Below are 25,337 nucleotides of genomic sequence, written 5' to 3' on the forward strand. Positions count from 1 at the left end.
CACTTCTCGAGGGCGGGGGACGGGAAACACGAACTCACCAATCCTGCCGCACCACGCACCTTCTGTAACCAATGGGGACTCGCGGGGGGGACCGCAGTCCACCAATCGGAGCTGTCCAGGTGCGGTGCCCGATGCCCGAAGCGTGGCTCCTTCCGATTGGTCATCTATAGCTGCTAATCTCCAACCAAAGGGCTCCGCGGGCCCCTTACACGCAGGACCGCCCCTATGCCTGGGAAGCTTTGGCCTCTTTGGGAAACCGTCCAATTAACGTCAGCCCAGAACACATCCCTCTTTTTGGAGAAGTCGCAGCGAAACTACTTCCGGATCCTAGAGAGCGTTTGTTCCGTGACCAGGGGAAACGGTAGCCATGGTAACGCGTTCTTCATCTTTCCTCTGACTACACGTGGAGTCACGTTGGGAGGATTCCAGTGCGAATTTTCTCAGTGAGCTTTCTATTTGGTAGTACTTCTCGGAAAAGAGAAATACGTGAGAGGTAGTTGAAATCCCCGGATCGCTTTTAGATGGGGATGGGATGGTGTGTAACTTCAATCCCGGCATGCAACACAGTAGGGGGTACACTGTGTTGAATGCTGGGAATCGTAGTCTTTGGCCAGCTGGATAGTTTGCCCCTTTTTTCCACATTACCCCAGCAAGTCCTTGCGTGAACTCCGCTGCGTGTTTTAGAATTTTACGTTTCGTTCCGGTCGCAGTAGCGATTTGTACCTATTCCAGGCCTCTGAAATGTACACAGCTTTTGAAGCGGGCCTAGAAAGCCGCCACGCCTCAGCCAAGGCCGCCCTGTGTTACGGGGGTCGGCCTGAGTCTGGGTTCCTCCTCAGGCTCGGAAACACGCGTTTCCAAATCAGGCTTCTTTTGAGTCACTTGGGCAACTTGACCCTTCCCTTCAGTCCCTCTGCGCATTCCGCTGCGGGAATCCCGAGGCCTCCCTGATTAGGTTTACAGAAAAAGGTAGTGAGGGTTTTTATTTTTTTTCTTCTTCCTTGAGGGATATTGCAAACAACTTTGATGCCCTCGACTTCTTCATAAAGTTCAAAGGCGGTGACCCGGCAGTCCTAAAGTCCCTGCTGTTAAGTTAGGTGGCGAGCGTGGTCGTAAAGTTCGGTCTACCGTACCACAGAAAAGGAAAAAACGTTTCAAGAGCGCAGGAGGATACACCTGCAGGTATTTGAAAGCAAAACCTGTCGAGCTGCAAATAAACGAGGGGGTGCTTTGTAGCTTCATAGAAATACCCAGCCAGCGATCAGAAAGACACATAAAGCACCAGGTGTCTTTACAATGAGGGAAGTCCCTCAGACTAGGCTTGTGTCTTTGGACATATTTTTAATGTCTCTTTAATCTAGTCTTTACATATCCCTCACCCCGACTCGCACCCCGTTTCCAACTAAAACACTCCCTCTTCCTTATTGCTTCCTCCAGGAAAATTAAACTTCGAATTTGTTTTCATATAATCATCCGAATTCCTGAAGACAAGCTTTTCAGTGATAGTCTCTCGTAATCTTTTATAACTTCCCCTATTTAGGTTTGCCTATCTTATTTCTGTGGTTGGTGATTACACATTGTGGTGGTGTCTTATTTACATCTGCCCAAATTACCAACATTTGTTATTAGTAAGCAAAGGGTAGTTTACTCCGCCTTTTTTTTTTTTTTAATGCTTCTGTGCTTGCATTTTTACTAGGGTGTTAATTACATTCAGAAATCTCAAAGAATTATGTCTTTGTGTGTTTTCACTCTTATTTTTTTGTCTTTAGAAAAAGATGAGTTTCTTCACTTTTCTGCATCTCATAGCTCAATTTTTTCACCGTTTTCTCTAGCTCTGAACAAGTCATTGGCCAGTTCTGAAACTGCGAATTCCATCTTAACTGTTTAGTGGTGTGTATGTAGTTAGTGCTGCACCTGGAGGGAACTGAGAATGAGACAGGCCCTCCAAAATAGATCCATTGTTTGTGAGTATATTTTTTTGCAGGTGATGGTGGGAAATGTATGAAGCAGGCAGGACACAACACAGTAGACTGGCAGAAGACGATGGCTGGCTGTTGTCTGTCTCAGCTCTGCCCCTTTAAGACAGGATCCCTGGCTGTGCGTCCTGTAAAAGTAATGGGCCGCTCACTCAGTTCCCAGTCTTGCTGTTTCTCCGCTGTAGTCTCCACTTCTGACTTTTGACCCATTATTTATCGTCAGTTTCTGTCTTGGTCTAGCTCCTTCAGAATTTGCACTGAAGATTGATATTAAGCTGCCTACCTTTGGATCTGATTCCCTTGCTTTCTAATTTTAGTTTGTCCCTTTGGACGCTCTGTGTCCGTGGACATTACTGGAAACAGCTACCTTTGTTGTTTTTGTTGTTGTTAGGCTTCTTCTTGGAAGAAAAAACCAGCTAGGCAAAGGGATGTCATTTGAGGCAATGGATTGCTCACCTGGTAGATAGGTGTTGTCCAGCAGTGAGGAGTCAGGGAGAATGCAGACCTGGGAGATAAAGGCAGGAAAGCAGTTGGCATCAGGGGCTGAGCACCAAGGTGAATTTGTTGGTTGGTTGATTGGTTCACTTATTCATTTATTAACTCAGTAAGTGTTGAAGACCTCTATATACCAGGTATTATGCAAGGTGCTGGCAGTGTAGGCGTAAGCAATATAGATATGCTCTCTATTCATACAGAGCTTGAACAAATGTTAACAGTGGGATTGCATCATAAGCACCTGTATCTTATTTACTTAATTTTTAATTTTTTTATAAGGGTTTATTTGAGCCAAACTGAAGACGTGTGCCAGAGAGCAAGATACCAAATGCTCCCCGCATGTATCTTATTTAAACTGAAGCAAAGATATAAAAGCCTGACTGCAAAAGAGTATGAGGGAACTTTTTTTGGGTGATGGAAATACTCTTGATCTTGATTTTAGTGGTGGTAAAAACTCATCAAACTGTACATTTAAAAAAGTGACTTTTCTGATATGTAAATTATACCTCAACCAAAAAACAAACAAACAAGAAACCCCACCAAACTAAAAGCAACTCTCATTCTAAACAACAAAACACTGAAACCCATTTTAGTAGGAATCAGGAACCAGAGATACCTGCTATTCTCAGTATTGTCCCTCACTGTTTAAGAGAGTATAATAGCATGACAAGAAAATGAAGTAATTGGCATTAACTTTAGAAAAGTTCAAGTCTTTTATTTTGAAATTCCTTCTTACTGGTAAAATGACTGTATAGCCCAGAAACCTGAGAGACTCTAGTTAGGGGGGAAAAACACACACACACACACACACACACATACACACGCGTGCGCACACACAGACACAATAAATATGAGAATCTGGTAAATTATTGACTATAAGATAAATACGTAAACACCAACAGACTTGCTCTAATCTTGCAAAAACACATAAGAAGTGGAAATTTTTAATGTTTCATTCATATTAGAGACAAAACCCATAAAATACTTAGGAATAAACTAGACAAGAAAGACATAGCTCCTATGTGAAGAAAACTAGAAAATATTATTGAAGAATATAAAATAAGTGGAGAACTTGGGTAAGGTGCTGTACTCTATGTATTATCTATTGCTGTGTAACAAATTACCCCCAAACTATGCAGGTTAAACACCAAATGTTTCTCATCTCACACAGTATGTGTAGGTCAGGCATCTAGGAGCGCTTAGCTGAATGGTTCTGCCTCAGGGTCTCTCAGAGGCCACAGTCATCCAAGGCTTGACTGGGCTGGAGGGTGGGCTTCCACGATGGCTCATTCACACAGCTATTGGCAGGAGGTCTCAGGTCCTCATCACGTGGGTCTCTCTACAGGGCTACTTGCGTGTGCTCACGGTATGGCAGCTGGCTTTCCCCAGACTGGGTGATGATCCAAGTCAGAAAACAAGGCAGGAACCACAGTAACTCATAACTAACCTTAGAAATCACATACCGGTACCATCATTTCTGCAATAACCTTGCTCAATGAGAGAGGGGATTACACAAGGGTGTGAATACCGGGAATCACAGATCACTGGGACCCATTTTAGAAACTGACTGCTGCCACACCCTAGCTTTAAGAGAAGCTGAGAAAGGCTCTGACATTTTCAGCTTCTTTTGTGAGGGATGGGCTCATACGGATAGAATCGTAAGATGAGGATTTTCTCAAATATAGGAAGGGGATTCAGATGCTGCGCAGTCAAAAAGAATAATAAATGTCCACTACATGTTTGAATATACAAACAAATCAGTGCAACAAGAGAGAATTCAGAAATAGACTTTGAATATAATATACGGCAAAAGCGATGTTTCAATGTAGAGTGGAAAGGGGTAGTTTATTTCATAAATGTTGCTGGCTGGTTATCCATTTCAAGGAAAATAAAATTGACTCCTATCTTACCCCATATAGAAAGTAAATTCAGCTTAGGAGAAAATAAGAGCCTGTGAGTACATGCTAGGGGTTGGGGAGACCTTAACTAAGACTGAGCATCCAGAAAATACAACGGAAAGCCTGGGTTTACCAGGCCTTCTCCTTGGTGGGCCCTGAACTCCAGTTTTGTCTTCCTAGCACTATGAGGCTCCTGAGCTTTGCTAAGTTTAGCAGCCTTGCACCCTCTTCTAAGAATATTGGTTCTACGTGGCATAAGAATCAGCAAGTGCTTGGAGGGGAAAGGCAACAGAGAATGTAGGGCTCACTTCTCTCATTTTTCTCTTCTCTCTGGAATCTTGTCTCCTCAAACTCTTGGTTGCCTGGGTAGCTGATGCCTTTAAATAAATTCTCAAGAATCTTACCAAGCTTTTCTAGTTATTTTGGTAGGAGGGTTAGTCTGCTTCAAATTGTATATCACAGTACCGTTGACCTTTGAACAACATGGGGCTTGGGACACTCATCCCCTGCGCAGTCATAAATCCATCCATAACCTTTGATTCCCCCCAAGCCTAACTCCTAATAGCCTAATGTTGACTGGAAGCCTTACCAATAACATAGTCGATGAATGCGTTTTGTATATTGTATGTGTTGTATACTGTATTCTTGCAATAAAATAAGCTAGAGAAGATAAAATGTTATTAAGAAAATCATAAGGAAGAGGGAATACATTGACAGTACTGTACATATTTATTGAAAAAATCTGCCTATACGTAGACCCATGCGGTTCAAACCTATGTTGTTCAAGGATCAACTGCAGAATGGAGGGTAGATGTATATCTACCTGATAGAGCGAAAGTCCTTGGTCCTGTTTTAATGTTTCAAAAGAATATCAAGATTTCAACTAAGACATTAAACAACCATAATTATTTTCTCATGTTACCCTTTTGGTAGTTTTTCATCAAGCAATTTATATGATGTTTCCAAACTATGGATCTTGGGTTATTTTTGGCCATAGAGCAACACATGTTTCTAGATATTTAATGTAATAGGAATTATAGTTTACACTATACCTTCGTTTTAACTGCGATTTTGGATTGTTTGTGATCTTATTCCTATCCCCTACCCCAATTCACACCACGTGACCCTGTTGAGTATTGACTTTGGGTTTATAAAATATTTACCTGCATTTTCTAATAAAATCTCTGGGTACTGTGACTCTGTTACATACAATCAGAAAGTTGAAACTTGTTATAAATTAAATTCACCTGTAGTCTTGTAGTTTACATTTTTTTTCCTATTAATTAAAAACAGACATCTCCCTAGAGTCTGCTTAGAAAAACACGTCAATTAAAACATATTATACAGTTGTCCTCTATCAATTTTGAACTCTAGCAGAGCAGAGGAGGAATTGAATTTACTTCAAATAAAATATTTGTTAAATTTTAAATTGTGGTAAATAAATTTGATAATTTGCATGATCAAATCAGCCATGTTGATGATAATGTACCGTGTTTCCCCGAAAATAAGACCTAGCCAAACTATCAGCTCTAATGCATCTTTTGGAGCAAAAATTAATATAAAACCGGGTCTTATTTTACTATAATATAAGACTGGGTCTTATATAATATAATATAATGTAATGTAATGTTATGTCATGTAATATAAGACAGAATCTTATATTAATTTTTGCTCCAAAAGAAACAGTAGAGCTGATTGTCTGGCTAGGTCTTATTTTTGGGGAAACACTGTATGTTAGGGACTGACTTAACAGAGTTTTAGAGCTGGAAGGAATCTTAGAAATCATGTAATTCCATAGCACTCCCTCTCAGTTTTAAATTATAAAACTAATATATTTTCATGGTTAAAAAAAACCCAGATTGGAATGGAAAAGTGTTGCGACCTGCACAACAAGCCGTGGGAAGGTGAGGGAGGCGGCGAGGGTTAAACTCTAATAAAGAGACAGAGACTCATATACAGTTAAATCACAGAGGACCAAGGGACTTGCAGCCTCAAGAGACTGGAGCTCCAAATTGGGTCACTGACAGTATTTATTGATTACAAACAATGAACATCACATGATTAAAGGCAGGGTCTGTGAAACTTACACCATTTCAAAAAAATGATTTCAATACCCAATTATTTGTCCCAAAGCAGCTGAAGCATGTCGTCCCATGATGACTAAGGAGCGGTATGCACCACCCTGGGGGAGAGAGTCTCTCGAGGTGAAACTGTCCCATGAGCTGAGCAGAAAGAGCTTGATCTTATCACTCTAATGGGCCTCTCTTACAATAAGGTGAGAGGGAGTAGCAGAGGCAAGCAGCAGCTTCCCACAAGTACAAGAGGAAGGAGGGAAAAGTCTCCTTCCTATTATTTCTTATAATAGCTCATTGGGGTCTCAACGGTCCTGTCTGGCTTGAGTTGTCCCTCCCCCGAGGAATCTTACTCGTCGTAGACCGCAGACCCTTTTCTTGAAGACCAGATGGAGAGACTCAGGATATTATAATCTCAATCCCAGAGAGGCACAGTCCCACAGATTCTTCTTTCCTTAGGGAAAGGTTGGGGGGACAGACGGCTAGGCTGCTTTGTGATTACAGAAAAGTATAAAATCAAAGGTAAAAGCTCTAGTTTCGCCCCACTCCAGTGTTCCCATTCTCTAGAGGTTTCTCATGCATCCTTCCAGAAATGCGTGTGTGTGTTAAAATTAAAAATGAAATGTTTAATTTTTTAAAGATAAATGGAACAATACTCTACATATTAGCTTATTCCATGTTAATACATCTTGGGTGTCTCATTTCCTTTTATCTACTCCCCTATTTGATAGGCACTTGTCTTGTTTCCAGTTTGTTGCTATGACAGTGCTGCAGGGAATGTTTTAATATGCACAGGTTTTCGTATTTGTGCAAGTTTATCTGGAAGATAAATTTTTTTTTTTTAATTTTTAGTTTTGGAATAGTTAGGTCAAAGAATATATGCATTCAAAATTTCATGGATATTTAGCATTTCCTCTACAAAAATGGCTATACCAATTTATACTCCCATTTCAAGCCTCCCCAGTCTTCCTTTTCTAAAAAAAAAAAATAATAATCTTATGAAATTTGAGGTCCAGAGAAATTAAATGAGATCCCAGAGTCAGGTAATGGCAGAACAATGTAGAACTCATATTTTAAAAATGCCTTACGTTGTTTTACCTACCACATACCTCTTGACTACCTGAAAGAGTTTGAAAGCCTTTTTTTTTTTAAAGAAAAATTTTAATGATTTCAAAAGTCACAAATGTGTGTTATAAAAAATTTGGAAATTAAAAAAATGTCAAGGAAGAAATTAAAATAACCCATATGCCTTTATTAGATATAGCACTATTACCATTTTGGTGTCTTTGTTAATATTTAACATAGATATTTTAAAATTAAAATTAGGATCACACAATAATACTGTTTTATAACAGCCTTTTTTCCTTGCCAATATATGTTGAACATTACTAAAAACAAATATTTTTACATGATACCTTTTAATGGGTGTACATTATTTCATGTCATGACTGTGTCATAATTATCCGATTTATTATTTTGAGACCTTTAATTCGTTACAGTTTTTTAAACCATTATAAATATTTCTGCAATGAAAATCCTTAGAAAGAAATCCTTAAAGACAAGTATTATAGAATAAACTCTTAAAATTGAAATGCTTGGTAAAAATATATGACTTGTTTTAAAAGGTTTTTAATGTACACTGGCAAATTGCCCTCTAGGAAAGTTGTACCAATTTACATTCCCACTGATTTACATTTTAAACATAAAAAAGCTTAAAAGAAAAGGTACAGTTTGGGACTGTCAGAGTAAAATTACTCAAGTTAGATGCTGTGGTCATTGGGAGTAGAGAGTGTGGCATTTGAATATAGAAATTTCTAAGCCTTAAAATATTGAAATTTCCGTAAAAGGTCAGAGGAACATTTGACCAGTTAATTGATATTCTCAGAACTTTTAGTTATAAAGTGCAGTCATAAATACAGTGATAACATTGAGACTGCTTTATCGCAAAATATGAAGTCAAACATTTTGGGTAGAGGTAATATTAACACTGAAAACAATAGAAATAGCAAACATTTATTAAGGGCTTAGTGTATACCTTGTAGATTGTAAAATGTAAATTAAACCATGATAACTTGTTTAAGAAATCAGTGGGAAGGATATTTCTTAATGAGAAGTCCATTTTAGCAGTGTTAAAAGAAAACAAATTTTTAATTTAAAAAATTTATGAGGTGCTAATTATACATTCTCTTTTAATCCCGCCCAATGGGTGTCGTCATTATTTCCAGATTTACAACTGCAGGAAGTAGTGTCAGAGTCAGACCATGAGGCCAGGTTTATACTGACTCCAAATTTTTTTGACTTAAATTGTTTTAAACAAAAAAAGTCATATCCTACTTTTATTTAGGTCTCCTATGTTTTTTGTCTTTGTTTTTCCCCAGTTAACCCCTTCTTTCTGCAAAAACAGCAATTGTGGATGTGATTATTTTTTTTTTGACTTAAAATTCTAATTATAAAATAACATAATTATAATTTACAGTCATTTTGGTTAGAAAAACAGATTTGCTCTAATCTCACCATTCTAACACAGCTACTTTATCATTTTCTGTCCTGTTTTTTCTTCATATGCATTTGTTCTAATTAAGACAGGTAACATTCACTGAATATTTGTTATAGGCACTGTTCTTAACATTTTGCACCTAATAACTTGTTTAATCTCCTCAACCATTTTATGACATAGGTGCTGTTATCCCTAGTTTGCAGACGAGGAAACTGAAGCACGGTGAACTTAAGAAACTTACTGTAAGGACTTGAATCCAGGGGATTCTTCTGAGCTTGTACCTTTAACCTCTGTACTGATTCCCATATTTAGCCATGTTTTATTAGCACTATTTTTATTATGGCGTATACTTATTTTTTTCCTTTCCACTTAATCCTTACTTACAAACATTCTCCTCTTGCTATGTAGTTCTCAAATTTTTAAAAAATTAACTTTATTTTGGTGTAATTTACATAAAACACAGTGCACCCATTTAAAATATTCAGTTGATAAGTTTTGATGAATGCCTACACCTAACCACCACGCTAATTAAGGTAGAACTTTCCCATTGCCCTAAAGAGTTCCCTGTGAACTCCCCAGTAATTTCTTCGCCCATCCTTCACCAGGCGATCAGTGATCGGCCTTCTGTCACCATTCTAATATTTCTTTTGACTTCCTCTTCAACACATGAGTTATTTAGAAATGTAATGTTTAATTTCCAAAGATGGTGAATTTTTCAAGTATCCTTTTATTATCAATTTCCAATTCAATTCCACTGTGGTTAGAGAACATGTTGTATGTGATTTCAGTTCTTTCAGCTTTGTTGACTTTTTGATTTATAGCCTAGAAAGGAGGTTGGCAATTTATTGTTTAAAGGGCCTGATGGAAAATATTTTAGGCTTTGTAGGTATTATGATCCCTGTCAACTTAGCTGTTATAGTGTGAACTTTAGGATATGAATGGAAGTCACTGTGTTCCAATAAAATGTTCTTTATAAACATAGCCAACAGGTGGGCTTTAGCCTTCAGGCTGTCATTTGCTAACTGCTGGCCTAGAATATGGTCCTTGTTCTATGGGTGCTTGAAAATAATCTGTGTTCTGTGGTTGTGGGTGGAATATTCTAAAAAACGTCAATAAGGTCAAGTTGTTTTGGTAGTGTTTCTCAGATCTTGAATATCCTTGATGATTATCTGTCTACTTGAACTATCAATTACTGGGAGAGGAATGTTGAAATCTCTAACTATATTAAGGGTCTGTTTATGTCTCAGTTTTGCTTTGTGTATTTAGAAGTTCTGTTGTTGGGTGCATACACTCTTAGGATTGTTCCATCTTCTGGGTGGACTACTTTATCATAATGTAATGTCACTCTCTAGTCTGAGTAATGCTCTTCTGAAGTCTGCTTTTTCTGATAACAGTATAGCTCCTCTAGTTTACTTCTCTCAGGGGTTACACTCCTGGACTGCCAGATGTGTAATGTCTGAAAACAGGTATTTCACATATTTTGTCCAGTTTTCTTATTTTTGAAGTGGGTAAGCAAGTCTAGTCCCTGTTATTCTAGCATGGCTGGAAACAGAAATCCTAACTGTCTTTTTAGTAGATGCACAAGCTGCCATCAGTGGTTGTACTTTTATCCTCTTAGTTATTCCCTTAGTGAAGACTAGTTTGTTTTCTTCCTTTTGCCTTTTTTTGTATCATAAACAACGCGGTGAACATCTTAATGACTGTAGCTTTTCACTATTTTGATTAGTTCCCTGCAGTAATTCTCAGAAAGTAGCATCATTGAGTCAACAATTATAAATAATATATTTTGAAGCACATTGCCGTTTAGTTTCCAAATATACTTTCCACTAGTTTTCCAAAATTAATAATTTACAGTTCCATAGCTATATAGGAGATAGAAGTTTCACCAATATTTAGATTAGCTATACTTTAAAAACAATCGATATCATTACTTATTTTTAAATTTCTTTGAATTCTAGAAATGTTGATATGCGTTTATATGCATTCTGGCATTGTTTTTCTTTTTCTCTATTTGTATATTTTACTTATTAGTCTACTAGGGTGTCAGTCTTTTTCTTGGAATAAAGATAAATTTATTTGTAGCAAATATTTTTTATAGTCTGTATGCCTTTTAAGTTTTTAAAAAATGTAATTATGTCGCCATCTTTTCTTTTGTGGTTTCTTCTACAGCTTATGACTTTTGGAAGTCCTCTCCAGATTTAATAAATATTTAATTATGTTTTTTTCATTAAAAATTATATTAAAATTTTTCATGCAACAAATACTTACCTAACACCTACTGTGAGCCAGTCATTATACTAGGTGTTGGGGCTATGATAATAACTGAGATAGAAATGACATCTGATGACGTGGGAATAAGAGAAAGTGGGTATTGCGAGGGCTGTTAATCTAATTCTAGCCTCCTATGTAGGTGGCTGGTGAGAAATCTATTAATTAAGCGCTCATGATGCCCATTCTGTCATTTTTCAGAATTTTTTTTGGTACAATAGTGTGAGATTATGGTTTAAATTAATTTTTTTCAAATCACCACCTGTTTATTACAACATTGTTTATTGGGTAGGTGTTTCCCAGCCATAGAGTTATAGTGTCTCATGACTTAGAGTCTTATCTCTATGATATGGAGGCAGTATAACGTACGTGTTCTGGAGTCAGGCTGACCTGTGTTTAGATCCTGGCTCATTAGGCGAGTAACTTCTGAAATGTTGCTTATCCTGTATGAATGTTTGTTTCTTCATCTGTAAAGTCGGGTGGTAATATTATCTATCATAGGATTATTGTGACAATTAAATGCAAAAGTATTAACATTTTTTAAAAAGGCACTGCATTATTATATCGTTGTCAGATGATCTTGATGAAAAATTGCCCTATGCATTATTACATGATATGTTTCTCCATAGGTGAAAGCACCAAACATGACCCAAAAAGCAACCTTTGATGTGGAAATAGTTTGCATCAAGAAAAATCTCATTCAACTAGTTGTTTTCATTTAATTTTTTGTTTCTGAGCTAGATGCAAGCATATCTACATTATTGTTAGAGGGTGTGTGTTTTTCCATTAGCTGAACTTAAGATTAAAAAGAAGAAGAAGAAGGAGAAAAAGCACAAAACTCCGTCAGGTTCTTAGATCCAGACTTTGTTGCCTCTCAGTTGCCAGGTGCATTCCTGGTCTTGGGCCTTATCACACTTTGATTTGTTTCTTTGTCCTCATGTCAACTTCATATCTATTTTCATTCTTGCTTCGGGTCACAGTCACAGGTCGTGGCTTGTTCTGCTCCTAGATACTAAGGCTCCTTTTCTGGGTTTGTCTTCCTTTTCACACTCTCAGCAAGACCCCTTGCATAATTTTCAAATCCGTAGGGGGCAGAAGTAGCAGCTGGCCAAGGATCAGGGGAAGGCAGAATGGGAGGCTGGGGAAAAGAGGGAGAGCTCTGTCCAGTGCCCACTCACCTCATGGCTCTCAGCTCTTCCGAAGAAGTTTTGGGAGAACAGGGGAGACATGGACTTGCTGTCTTCCTAAAATGAATGTGTTTTTTTCTTTCTTTTTCAGTGCTAACTTAATTGAGATTGTTTTCAACTCTGATCTATCCAGTTGGTTGGCATTTCAAGCCTTCAATCGTTGGTAAGAAGGAAGCAATTCTGGGGAATGATTTCAGTCTGTTTGTAGCAAACATAAGTAGGGGGAAGTCTTAGAAGCAGTGGAAATTGGTGGCTGTGCCAAGGTGAAAATTGTTGTGTTTTAAGTGTGATGTCATCCTTGAGCAAAGTGAAATAAACCAGAAGGCAAATGAGAACGCAGACTGGTATGCCAAATTCATTTCAAAGCCCCAGACACCCATTCAACCTTACATCTGCTCAACTCTGAATGATTTTCAAGAACAGAGAGACTTTGGCCAATGACATCTTCCCTCAGCTTAATGAACTCTGTAGTTCCCGGGGCACGTGTGTCAAAGCTGTAGACCTGAGGTGGTCGTCATTGAAGGCCCAAGCACCTTTGCCATCCAACCTGTTTAGACATCATTTTGTTTCCACTCCCAACATCTGGAGCTCTGGCTTGACTATGTGAACAGCTGCTTTTCCTTCTTCCTCTGCACGCTGGGTGAGACATATGAGGCTTTCACCCTGACTATTCACCTTTCGTGTTCGCAAAAGCCACTGACTTGTCTAGTTTATCCACAGTGGAACAGAATCTCTATGTTGCTGCAAAACCTGGTTATCCTTGCGTCCTGGAGAATCCCAACGGCAGCCTGACGGAGTTTGAGATCATCCAGGCAGTATTTCTAAATGAGTCTCAATTTCGGTGTTTTAACTTTAGGACCAGAACTATGCTGCTGAAGGCTTTAGACATGGAGGATAGGCTGTCCTCAGGTTCTCTGATGAGTGGTGACAAAAAATGAAGGATTGGAAAGCTTAAGGTCAAGATTATTATCAAAGGGCTCCCTGTCAGATTTTATCGAGATCTCCACGAGTTGGGTGAGCTGGTTTTTAAGGACTGGTTGGTTGAGATAGAAAACTTGACCCAGCCACTTTCACGACTGAAAATATGGGATAGTAAATATGGAGATAGCTAAATCTATTATCAGCATAAGGTTAATAATGTATTTTGCATGTCCTTGTGAAAGGAATTTTAAAATGATTGAAAATATTCCTTAAGCATTTAAAATCGTTACCATATTCCTATAACATGAATTTCTCCTTTTGAAGATTTTTTGAAACTGAAATTAAGAGCAAATAATGGATCATGGAAGACTATTTAGGAACTTAAGGTGCTCACAGAAGACCTGAAAAATGGGCAGTTGTAGATCTTTTCTGTAGATCTAGAGCAGAGGGTCTCAACCAGGGCCGATTTTGCCCCCAGAGGGACATTTGTCCTTGTCTGAAGACATTTCCAGTGTCATGGTTGGCGTGCTAGTGGCACCTAGTGGATGGAGTCAGGGATATTGTTACATACCTTACAGTGCACAGGACAGCTTCCCGTAATGAAGCGTTATCCATTCCTAAAGTCACAATGGCGGAGGTTGAGAAACTGATATGAAGGCCTCAGAACCGACTTTTACTGTCTAGTGCAGGGGTGTCCAAACTTTTCTCAACGTTTTTTTAACCAAGGGCCATATGCGGTAAAATACACAAACTCACTCGAGGTGAAGTACGTATTGCCTCACCTGGTTTATTTAAGTAAACTAAATATATTTTTGGAATTTGCTGCGGGCCAATTAACAATGGATTGTGGACTGCGGTTGGCCCGCGGGCTGCAGTTTGGACACCCCTTGGTCTAGTGCTTTGTGTATGTTACAACATTTAATCTACAACGTTTAGCCATGCAAGGTCTTAGGTACTATAATTCCTGTTTTACAGATGAACAAATGAAAAGTGCTGTATGACACTTAACTCACTTGATGTCATCATCAGCGTGGGACCATTTCAAGATCTGAACCCATGTCCTTCTGACTCCAAAATCCATGCTCGTTCTCCTTCACCCTGACTACTCAGAGGTAATCATCCATGGACCAATAGCCTCAGCATCACCTGGGAGCTTATTATAAATGCAGGATCTTGGGCCCCATTGCAGGTCTGCTGAATTAGAATTTGCATTTTAATAGGATGACCAAATGAATTGCATGCACATTAAAGCTTGAGAAGCACTGCCTGACATCCTATTGCCTCTAAATGAAACTGTTTCCTTTATTTTTGAAAATAGTGTCATGTGGACATGTACCAGATTTAAAATAGAAGAGCAATATCGAAATACGACAGACTTTATGTAGACAGACTTCGGGAGGGATCTGCGATACCCTTAAAATTATATGAAGAACAGAACGTTTGTATGCAGATGTGTGTTTCGGCGGGTAGGAAGATGGCCTGTGGCTTTGATCAGGTCGTGAAAAGGTTCAGTGATCCCCCAAAAAGTTATAAATAACTGTTGTAAGGGCCCAAATAATGTGGGAATACAAAATGACAGGAGGTGGTATATTCTCAAAGGCCTCCAGGGACCCGGTAGGCACTATTCCTTGTCATACAATAGGGAGCAGATGGACCTGTAGTGAATGGGAAGAGTTGACCCACCTAACGTCATTCAAATGCAGTGTTGGGTGGGTGGGTGGGGTGGGCAGGTGAAATCCCACCTGTGCTGGTCAAACAAAACTCTGCCAACAAGTCAAATGATTTTGGAGCCCTGGAAAAGAACACTGTATCAAGCATAATTCTTTTGGTTTTAAGTGACTCAAACTGGCTTCAACAAAAACGGAATTTATTAGCTTATATAACTTTAAAGCCCGACGTTGGGTCTGGTTCAGCTAAGGCTTCATCCAGCGGCTCAAATGATATCACCAGGCCCTGGTTTCTCACTCTTTCTCAGCGTGGCTCTGCTCTCCTGATGGTGCCTCAACTCCCTGGCTCCTCCGTCATGAAAGGAAGATGCTCCAGGTTCAAGTCCAGCAGAAATGGCTAAAGTCCTAGCACTGAGTCCATTTCTGATTAGCCTGACTTGGACCATATTCTTGTATCTGACTCAGTCACTGATGCCAAGAGAATATGATGTTCTGATTGGCTAATCCTGGGTCACATGCCACCTTTAGAGCAGGAAGTGGAGTCAGACTCACTGGAATAACATGAATTGAGAGTTGGGACAGGGTGGGTTGTCAAATAATAACCTGGGGCTGTTACTGAAAGTAGGGTTGGGTGAAGGCATGTGGGCAGCCAAAAGGTATCGTGAATATTTACGATACAGGTATGTATCGTAAATAGAATGTCTAAGGACAGATACGTTCTCAGATGCCAGATTTTTCAGTTCCTAGCTGTGTGACCTTGAACAACTAATTTCATAACAGTAAGCCTTTGTTCTTCTATATAATGTGTTAACATTAACCACCTTGAGAGTAATACTGTGTGTAGCACCTGAAAACAGTGCCTGACACATATCAGGCACAGAGTAAATAGCTAATGAGAATGAAGAGTGACGAATGAGTTATTGTATATATATTTGGCCAAAGCCTGAAATATGGTTAATACTGATATTCTTCAACTATCTCAATTTGAACTGTATCCATTGATTAATATTTACTAAGGTGTTCCAGTATTAAGCCTTTCTGTATATTTGGGTTAGGGACAGATCATTTTTCCATAGTAGTCTCCTTAGTCTTTGATTTTGGTTATTATTGAAAGATTAGCTTATTTTAGACTTTATTTTTGAATGTATAATAGGTGGACTAAATGTCTGAATTAGAAGGTACAGAATGGATAGATTCTTTAGAAAGAAGTGCTAAATTATTTTTCTTTTGGATCTTTGATACTCTTTAATCACTCAGGTCATTTCAACATCTCACAGCTTGGGTAGCAATAAGCCATTTGGACAGCTGGTCGTTATTATAAGGCAATGTAGAGGTGTCGGTTCATACCCTTGACCTTTGAAGCACTTCTGAATCCTTGGAGCTACTGAGATTAGTTGGTGATGTTCGTTTAGCTCAGGAGAGACCCATTGCACTGTGGGGTAATCCCAAATTCTGTCTAAGATGTTGAAATTGGAAGTTCACCTTGACCAGATTGTAGGTCCCCTGGGTCGTTCTGGGCCTCATATGAACCACAGGGCAGCCCAGTTAACTATGGAGGCACAAGGTGAGTATCTCAGAAATCTCGGGCTAATCTACCTGGTGTTCCTTTTCCTGCCTAACAGCCCCCCGCCCCCTTGCCCATCCCCTACATGTACCCCCAGGGAATATAGCTGTCTCCAGAGACAGGGGGTACTTTGGCAGCCCAGAACACACTGACTTTAGGCAATGAGTTTAGAATCACTGTACAGAATCTCAGACATGATCCAGTTGTCTGGACCTGCACCTTATTTTACCAGAGAGATTAAGGGATTTGCCCAATGGTGAAGTTGTAACTGCACCCATGGTTGTCATTGGATTAGGGCATCTTACCCTAAACATTAGGATTAGGGCATCTTCCCTAACCCCTGCCATAGACGGACAGGCACACATACCGCATACCACTGAATTAGGTATCTTTACCCTTAGCTAACAATCTGAAATGATGAGGTAACATATGTAGCAAATCTTAATTTTATTTTTTTGTTCTTGTCATTCTGAGGTCATGAAATACCTTGGAATCCTAAGTACGATTTCAAGCACACAGAACATTAGGAAGATCAAGTAGTTTGCTTTCATTAGAACATGGAATGCGCTGTGCAATGTGGTGCCAACATAGAAAGAAGGTGACGTAGATACAGAAGGGTAGATCCCTTCTGGGGCATTTATTAGCAATAATCGCACCTCGGATAAATCTCATTGGCTACGATACTGCCACTGCGCAAAGCTCCTGGGCGTTTATAATAATCACATGTAGTTGAAAATGTGAAACTTGAAAACTAAGATATTAAAAGTTATCTTTTTTGACTATAAAGACTACAAGCACCACTTTGAACGTTTTTATCATGCAGAGTTTACTGTGAAGTGCCGGGAGGTGTTTGTTATTTCCAAGGAGTCAAACAGAACCTTTGAAATCTTGGAGAGGTTTGTCTCAAAGCATGCGGAGTTTGATTTTAATGGTGCCCCAGCAGTTTCCAGTTTAGACTCTGTGCTCAAGTAAGAGGTCAAGAAATCCCAAACCTTTCAATCGGGCTCAAGGAAAAGAACCTGACTTTAGTAAAAGTGATCCCTCAAATTTGGAGTATGTTCCCTCATTTCCCCCACTCTATGCCCGTCCCTTCCTGCAACACAGGCTCCCTGAAAGCCACACCTGGCTTAGACTTTCCTGATCAGATAGCACTCTGCATCTGCAAAGGTGTCCTGGCCATTTCACAGACTTTCTTCAGTCTCCTCAAGAAGATTAGAAACTCCTGGGGGGCAGAGTGTTTGCCTTGTTTTTCTCCCATAGATTAAATTTGGTCTAAGTAATTCCTGACAATGATAGAATGACTTTGAGGAGAAGAAATTAGATGAGGAAATAGGAGTAATGGCTCTGTACAGTATTATGTATTTCACAAAGAGCTTCCTCATACATCATCAGCTTATTATTAATTACATTAAGATATTCAGCCTGTACTAACTAAACATCTACTCTGGGCCATGTCACTGTGTTTGTGTCTAAGGAATGGACTTACCCAAAGCATGTCTTCCTTCATGTTTTATCCAGGCTCCTCTACATTAAAAGCCCCAAATCGTTTCCAACCTTGGGCAATGACATAGTCTGTTCACCACCCACAGGCATGAAGAGGCTGAGGGGTGAAGTATGAATGGGGGTTGTCTGCGTGTCCATCCCAGTCTCATCCCTAGAAAGAGGGGGCTTCTTCGGATAGGTTTATTTCTTCCATCCTCATCCTTCAGTTCTTACCACAGATCTTATTTATTCTGGGAGAGTTTTATGGTTTGAAATAAGCCCACAGTGGTTGGATGGCTCAGGGCTGTCCTCCACCATCTCTGCCCCATCTCAGCACCCGTCATTTTAGCCCATGGAGGTGCAATTACCAAAATTCTTGTGGTGCTGGGAACCCCTGCCAAGAGAAAGATGAGTTGTTCGGTTAATACAGCATGGTGCTCAGTCAAGATATTAAAGACTATTATATAAAGACTATGAAACATATAGGTCATATGTTAAAAATCTTAGGTTTGACTAGGCAAAGCCATAGAGACAGAAAGTAGGTTAGTGGTTGCCAGGGGCTGAGGGTGGAGGGAAAATAGAGAATGACTCCTAATGGGTGTGGAGTTTCTTTTTGAGGTGCTGAAAATGTTCTTGAATTAGATAGTGGCGATATTTGTACAACCTTGTGGATATACTGAAAACCACTGAATTGTACACTCTAAAATGGTGGTTTTTGGGGGTATATGAATTATAGCTCACTCAGTTTATAATTTAGGTATTTTAGAGTGGATGAGATGTAATAAATTCTACTGCAATTAAACAACTCCAATTGTGCCCAATAAAAATACAACAATTAAATGAGTCCTTTGAGCTGAGCTATGTGGAAACATTCAGGGTATTGTTTGCTTTGCTGGTGGGAGACAATGCTGTCCCCTCTGAGTTCCTGAACTGTGTGCGCAGGTGACGGAAAAGGGCCTTATGACGTTTCAAAGCACTCTCTTAATAACCAATCATCTAGAGCAACAGTATTCTTTTCTTCCTTTCATTTGGAAAGGAACCACAGAATGCTTTGCGATGTTTCGATTTTCTGTTTGTTCTTGAAATCATTAAGACCCTAGTCCAATGATGTCACCTAATTACGAGTATACGAGATCTGACAATTAAGTTCGTGAACTCATCCTAGAAAACGTGCTACATACCTCATTGCTGAATATCACTACAGAAGTACTCCCCTTGGAAAGCTATGCACCGATGCCAGTGCCTAGTGCACCCTTCAAAGCAACTTTGGAACTCTTTTTCTGGAACGGCCATCAGAGCTGTCGTCGTATTACCCTTGATGTCCTGAATGTCATCAAAATGTCTTCCTTTCAATATTTCCTTTATCTTCAGGTAAAGAAAGAAGTCATTGGGGGCCAGATCAGGTGAGTAGGGAGGGTGTTCCAATGCAGTTATTTGTTTACTGGCTAAAAACTCCCTCACAGACAGTGCCTTGTGAGCTGGTGCATTGTCGTGATGCAAGAGCCATGAATTGTTGGCGAAAAGTTCAGGTCGTCTAACTTTTTCACGCAGCCTTTTCAGCACTTCCAAAGAGTAAACTTGGTTAACTGTTTGCCCAGTTGGTACACATTCATAATGAATAATCCCTCTGATATGAAAAAAGGGTAGCAACATCGTTTTGACCCTTGATTTGGACAGATGGAACTTTTCTGGTCGTAGAGAATTGGCTGACTTCCATTGTGTACTTTGATGCTTTGTTTCAGAATCGTATTGGAACACCCATGTTGCATCACCAGTGATAACATGGCCCAAAGCATCGTCTTGCCTCTCCAAAAGGTCTTGGCAAATTTCGATTCTCCTTTGCTTATGTTTATTGGTGAGCTCCTTCGGGACCATTTTTGCACACACCTTTCTCATGCCAAGATTTTCAGTTAAGATTTCCCTAACTGTTTCTCTATCAATGTTTACTTGGTCTGCTATGCTTCTCAGTCAGCTGACGATTTTGACATACAATTCGATGAATTTTTGCAATGTTTTTGTCAGTTCTCCTTGTTACTGGCTGCCCTGACCTCTCTTTATCAGTGATGTGTTCTCTCCCCTCAGAAAAATGTTTAATCTATTTGTACACTGCCATTTTCTTCATGGTATTATCCCCATAAACTTGGACTAACATGTCCCTAATTTTATATCCACTCTTGCCAAGTTTAACAAGAAATTTAATGTTTGTTCATTGCTCTAATTCAAGCTCAGACATTCTCATCGGCACACAACAACACACAACAATAATGAACACCACTCAGCAAGACACCGCCACAGGTTGACAGGAACACAGCTGTGAGACACTGATGTACCAAGGTTATGAAACCTTACTGAGCTGTCTATACAGTGCTGCCAATGTAAACACATGGTGGCAAGTTCGTGAACTTAATTGTCAGACCTTTATATATTCTAAGGTCTACTGTGAAAATCCATAGAAAAAAGACTAAAGGGATATAGGATAAAAAAAAAAGAGAGAGACAAAAATCCCTTCCTCTATGGAGCTTACATTATAGGAACTGGCAATAAACATAATAAATATGTAAAATATAGTAAGTTAGGTGCCTTTAAGGACTATGGAGAAAAATGAAACCTTGAAAGGGAGCAGGCCATCTGGTAGGAGAAAAGGAAGCATTTGGGTAACTACTGGAAGTAGATGAGGGAGCAAGCTTTGCAAACACAGGTCAGAAGGATATCCCAGACAGAGGGGGCAGCAAATGCAGAGGTCCTGAGGCTGGAGGAATGGCAGGGCGGCCAGGCTACAGGAAGGAAGTCAGAGCTGTAGGGCGGGCGGTGGTGAGACTGCAGAAGTAATGGATGGGGGAGGCTGTGAGCTTTGTCTGGTCTCACAGGTCATTGTAAAGGCTTGGGCTTTCACTATTCTGAGCAGAGCAATGACCTATATGACGTATTTGACAGGCTCAGTCCGGCTACTCGGCTGAGCATAAACTGAAAGGGGGCAAGGTGCCAGTAGAGCAGAAAATCAAATTCTGCCGTTCAGATTTGATGGTGAAATAATTAAAGCAATAAGGGGTTGATTTCTGTTCATATTAATGGAGACGGAATTATTGTGGAGTAGCTACTATTTACGATCTTACTTTAGGTTTTCTATTTTAATGGGTTTTCAGACCGATCCACTTGCTTTGCTGAGCCTGAGTGTCAGGTTTATTGACTTTATTTCATTTACTCATTCAACAATTTATGGTCAGTCACTAACTATCCAATAGTGAACAAAATAAGTCTGGTAATTGCCCGCATGGAACTTACATCAATGAAAAAATCACTAGACATATGTTTATTAAATCACAGTGCGTAAGGAGCAGGTCTAGAGTCTATATGCAGTGGTTCCCACGGTCCTGTGTTCTTCTGCATCTCCAGAAGCTTTGCACTTAAAAAAAGGGCGGGGCCGGTGGGTGGGCGGCAGCAGGCCAAGTTATACTGTGCTCATGCCAGTTCAAACAAATTGTATTTCTGCTGTACTACGGCTACCAGCCAAAACACCCTGGCAGAGGAGCAGGCTATTCCTCGTGAGTCATTAACAATTATGGTCATTTCATTGACAGTCTAATGTCACGGTCATCGGGATTGATGGGAATCCTTGGCATATGAATGTTTCAATTTTTTATTCTCTCCTACGACGATGTGATATGGAGGACCAGTCTGGTGGTGGTGGCTGTGACCTTGTGAAGGGATGAGCAGGGTGGATACAAGGGAATAGTCTCCATCCCTGGGCTTTTAGACTCCCCTAGGTTGATATTGGACCACCCTAAGGTCTGTGTGGCTAACCTTCTGAGGTTACCATCTCTCTGGTCTCCTAATTTTACATAGAACAAAGCTAAAGCCCACAGGGTGAATGACTTATTTGGAGCCAATCGAGGCCAAAGTTGACAGACTAGAATTTCATACCTTTCAGTGACCAACATATTTGGGAAAATTTTCCCTCCTTTTTTCCCTCCATTCCTTAATAAATATTCCTGACTATACTTTACTCCTTTATTTTTCAGAATGAATTCTCTTCCAACTTCCAAGTCTATTTTGCTCTTGGGAAGTCCACTCTGATTGCCAACTGGGTGAATCACTTCAGAAGAAATAAATAGCTGAGCATGTTGGTCATTCATTTTGTGGGCAGCACCTGTGAAAGCGTGACATCATGTCCGTGATACATTCCTTCATCACTGAATTACAGTATAAAAACTATGGTAATGGAATCAAACTTTTCAATTCATTCAGAAAATTTTTGTTAGAAATTAGTTATTCTGTCTTCTGCTCATGTGGCTATTTTTCTCTCACTCCAATCTAAACCCTGTATGTCTCACCTACATATCTACCCACCTCTTCCACTCACAGAATTAAATGTCCTCCCTCTCACCTTCTTTCCCGCCCTCCCTTCCTCCCCTCCTTCCCTCCTCCTCTCTTATCTTTCTTCTGTCACCAAATGTTAATTTCGCACCTTTGTGTGCCAGGGCAGTATTCTAGGCGGTGGGGATACAATAATGGACAAAACGGACAAAAGTCCTTAACCTCACAGAGTTCTCGTGTTATTGGAGAGTGGGGGAGGACCACCCTCAGGTCCTAAAGAGTTAACTAACCAAATAAAAGACAAAATGTTTGATGATGATAAGTTCTATGAAGAAGAATAAAGCAGAGAAAGAAGGTAGGCAGTGTGTGTATGTGTGTAAGAACTGTTAGGATTTAAACATTGTAGTCTGGGAAAGCTGCCCTGAGAAAGGAACATCTGTATAAATCCCTGAAGGAGGGAGCCAGGCCGATGTCCGAGGGGTAGCGTTCCAGTCGAAGGACGTAAGTACAAGGCCTCTCAGGCAGCCTGTGCCTCTCAACGCTTGCTCCTCCTACTCAATTCAACAACCACTTACTGAGCACATTCATTTACTCATTCACTCATTACAGTATGTTTATAGGTTGCCTGTTCCGTGCCGGGCACCGTCCTGGGGGTACAGGAGTGAGTCAGGCAAATAAGGTCATGGCTCCCATAGATATGATGTTCCAGTTGAGAAAGGTAGATAAATAAACAAGAAACACATGGAACAGTAATAAATGTCATGCAGAGCGATGTGATAAGGTGACAGTGTGGCTCTCTAGGTTGAGTGGTCAGGGACTCTGTATTAGTTAGAGTAACTCTAGCTGCCGTATCAGAGAAATCCCATTAAATGCAGTTTACTTCTCACTCATGGAACAGCCCAGTATGAATACAGGGTTCTTAGTTAGGTAACAAGTGGCTTTCCTCCCTGTGGTGATTTGGGGATACAGGTTCCTTTCATCTTGAGGTTGACTCTTCCCCTATGGCCTCAGAATTCTTTGCTTTTGGCAAGAGGAAGGGGAAAAAGGGTGGAAAAGGCACACGTATTCTTTTAAAGTTTGGGCCTGACAGTGATACATAGCACTTCTACTCTCTTCTTTTGGCAAGAACTTGGGCACCATGAGCCTGCATGGTCACACTGGGAATCAGGTGGGGGTAGAAAGCCAACCCCTGCTCTGGAAGGGGGAGCATGAACTTGCAGGACAGGCGGCCATCTCCACCAGACGCTCCCAGGAGGAGCCAGCCACGTGGAGATCAGAAGAAAACATTACAGGCCGAGGGAACTGCTGAGGTAATACAGGTTGTAAGCCAGGAACAAAGTTGAGTGAGTATAGAAGGGAAAGAAGACCAGTGGGCTGCAAGGGGAGTCGTACGAGACGGAGCAGAAGGTGAAGGCCGGGCCACTTCGTATCTGGGCTCCATAGGACAGAATGTGAGCTTGGGCTTCTATTGAGAGCTACTAACCTGAAAATAAGAGGAGCAAGTGAAAGGCAACAGCATTTATTGGAGATTAAAAAGAATAGCTATTTGGGAAGCACTGATTCAGGCTGAAGCCCAAATAGTGTTCTGATTAGGAGGCAAAGGCAAGGGGTATTTATGAGAACGGGAACGGGAACAATTACATTAGTACAAGGAAGGCATTTCTATGACCGTGTTTCCCTGAAAGTAAGACCTAGCCGGACAATCAGCTCTAATGTGTCTTTTGGAGCAAAAATTAATATAAGACCTGGTATTATATATTATGTTATATTATATAAGACCTGGTCTCATATTATAGTAAAATAAGACCGGGTCTTGTATTAATTTTTGCTCCAAAAGACTCATTACAGCTGATTGTCTGGCTAGGTCTTATTTTCGGGGAAACAGGGTAGGTGGTGACAAGCTAACACAGTGACACTTATTCTAAGCAATGTTTTTAATTTTCGGTCAGGTAGTCATCAGTCTGATAGTCATAATATCTGCTTTCTTGTTATCCTTGCAAACAGTTCTTTGGAACACAGTGTTGCTTCAGGCCCGGTCCAACAGTTATTATGCCCTGTTTTAATATTCCAAGGGTTTGAGGCATAAGATGGGCAAGGCAGTTCCTCTGGGATGGCGGCTCCGACTCCCACCTTGCAGTGGCTCCGTTTATTTATTTATTTTTTTACAGTGCATTGGGAGGCCAGTGGAGGGACATAGTTTCATTGATATTTTTGAACGATTAAAATCATCCTGATGTGTGGCATGGAGGCAGGGCACTTGTTAGAGGCTATTGCGATGTCCCAAGCAAGAGATGGCGGTGGTGTGAAGGGGGCGGTAGCGGTGGAGGTGTGGGCTTAGTCGGATGGAGAACTTGCTGAGGAATTGAATGTGGGGGTTGAAGGACAGGGGAGCACTGAGGATGACTCCTAGTTTTGGGCTTTAGGAAGCCAGAAGGATGGTGAGGGCAGTTCACTGAGATGGGGCCGGGGGGCGGGGCCAGCAGGTTTTGAGGAGAATTAAAAGTTCTGTTTTGGACGTGAGATATTTACAATACAAGGTATGTACAGGGGGTGATGGTGACTGTGTGAGACCTACCCCTGTCCTAGGAGCAGCTGGGGAGCCCAACTGCTACTTAGCTGTGTGACCTTGAACGCGTTATTTTAACTCTGGCTCCATTTTCCCATTTATAAAATGTGGATAATAAAAAGAAAAGTGTCTTATAGGTAGCTGAGAGGATAACTTAAGATAAAGTATGGAAAACAAGGACACTTAGCACAGTGGTTGGCATACAGTAAGCACTGATAAATTAGCTACTATTGTTAGGTGCTTGCGGTGTATGTACACGCTTGTATGTGTCTGACTCTGCCTGCTTTGGGGAATTCTTCTGTTCTCACCCGGGGCTTGAACCCATGTGTACCCCTGGGTACTGAGCGAGTTTGTGGGGCCCAGGGTGAGTTTTGTTGGATGCGGATTATCTCTGTATAAGGGGACAGATATTTGAGGTTCTTTCTGCGTG

At 40.4% G+C, this 25,337-nt stretch overlaps 1 long non-coding RNA gene and 1 pseudogene across 5 annotated transcripts in view; one reads left to right on the top strand and one right to left on the bottom strand.

Annotated features, from left to right (window-relative positions):
* The first annotated feature begins 77 nt into the window (after positions 1 to 77).
* The window catches only part of LOC109445818 (uncharacterized), a 45,060-nt gene continuing 19,800 nt past the window's right edge, over positions 78 to 25,337 (top strand). For 3 of the 5 annotated variants that reach the window (XR_012494073.2, XR_012494074.2, XR_012494076.2), the window contains exons 1-5: positions 78 to 443; positions 1,007 to 1,182; positions 12,485 to 12,556; positions 14,290 to 14,426; positions 22,047 to 22,241. This is a non-coding gene — a long non-coding RNA (uncharacterized LOC109445818). Of the gene's footprint in view, positions 444 to 1,006; positions 1,183 to 12,484; positions 12,557 to 14,289; positions 14,427 to 19,769; positions 19,883 to 22,046; positions 22,242 to 25,337 lie in introns of all 5 variants that reach the window. The other 2 variants (XR_016020852.1, XR_012494077.2) reach the window with 2 other exon arrangements.
* Positions 17,132 to 17,246, bottom strand: LOC141570329 (U4 spliceosomal RNA; annotated as a pseudogene).

Source organism: Rhinolophus sinicus, chromosome 1 (assembly GCF_057876585.1).
Source record: "Rhinolophus sinicus isolate RSI-liver-muscle chromosome 1, RSI-T2T, whole genome shotgun sequence".
Lineage (NCBI taxonomy): Eukaryota > Metazoa > Chordata > Mammalia > Chiroptera > Rhinolophidae > Rhinolophus > Rhinolophus sinicus.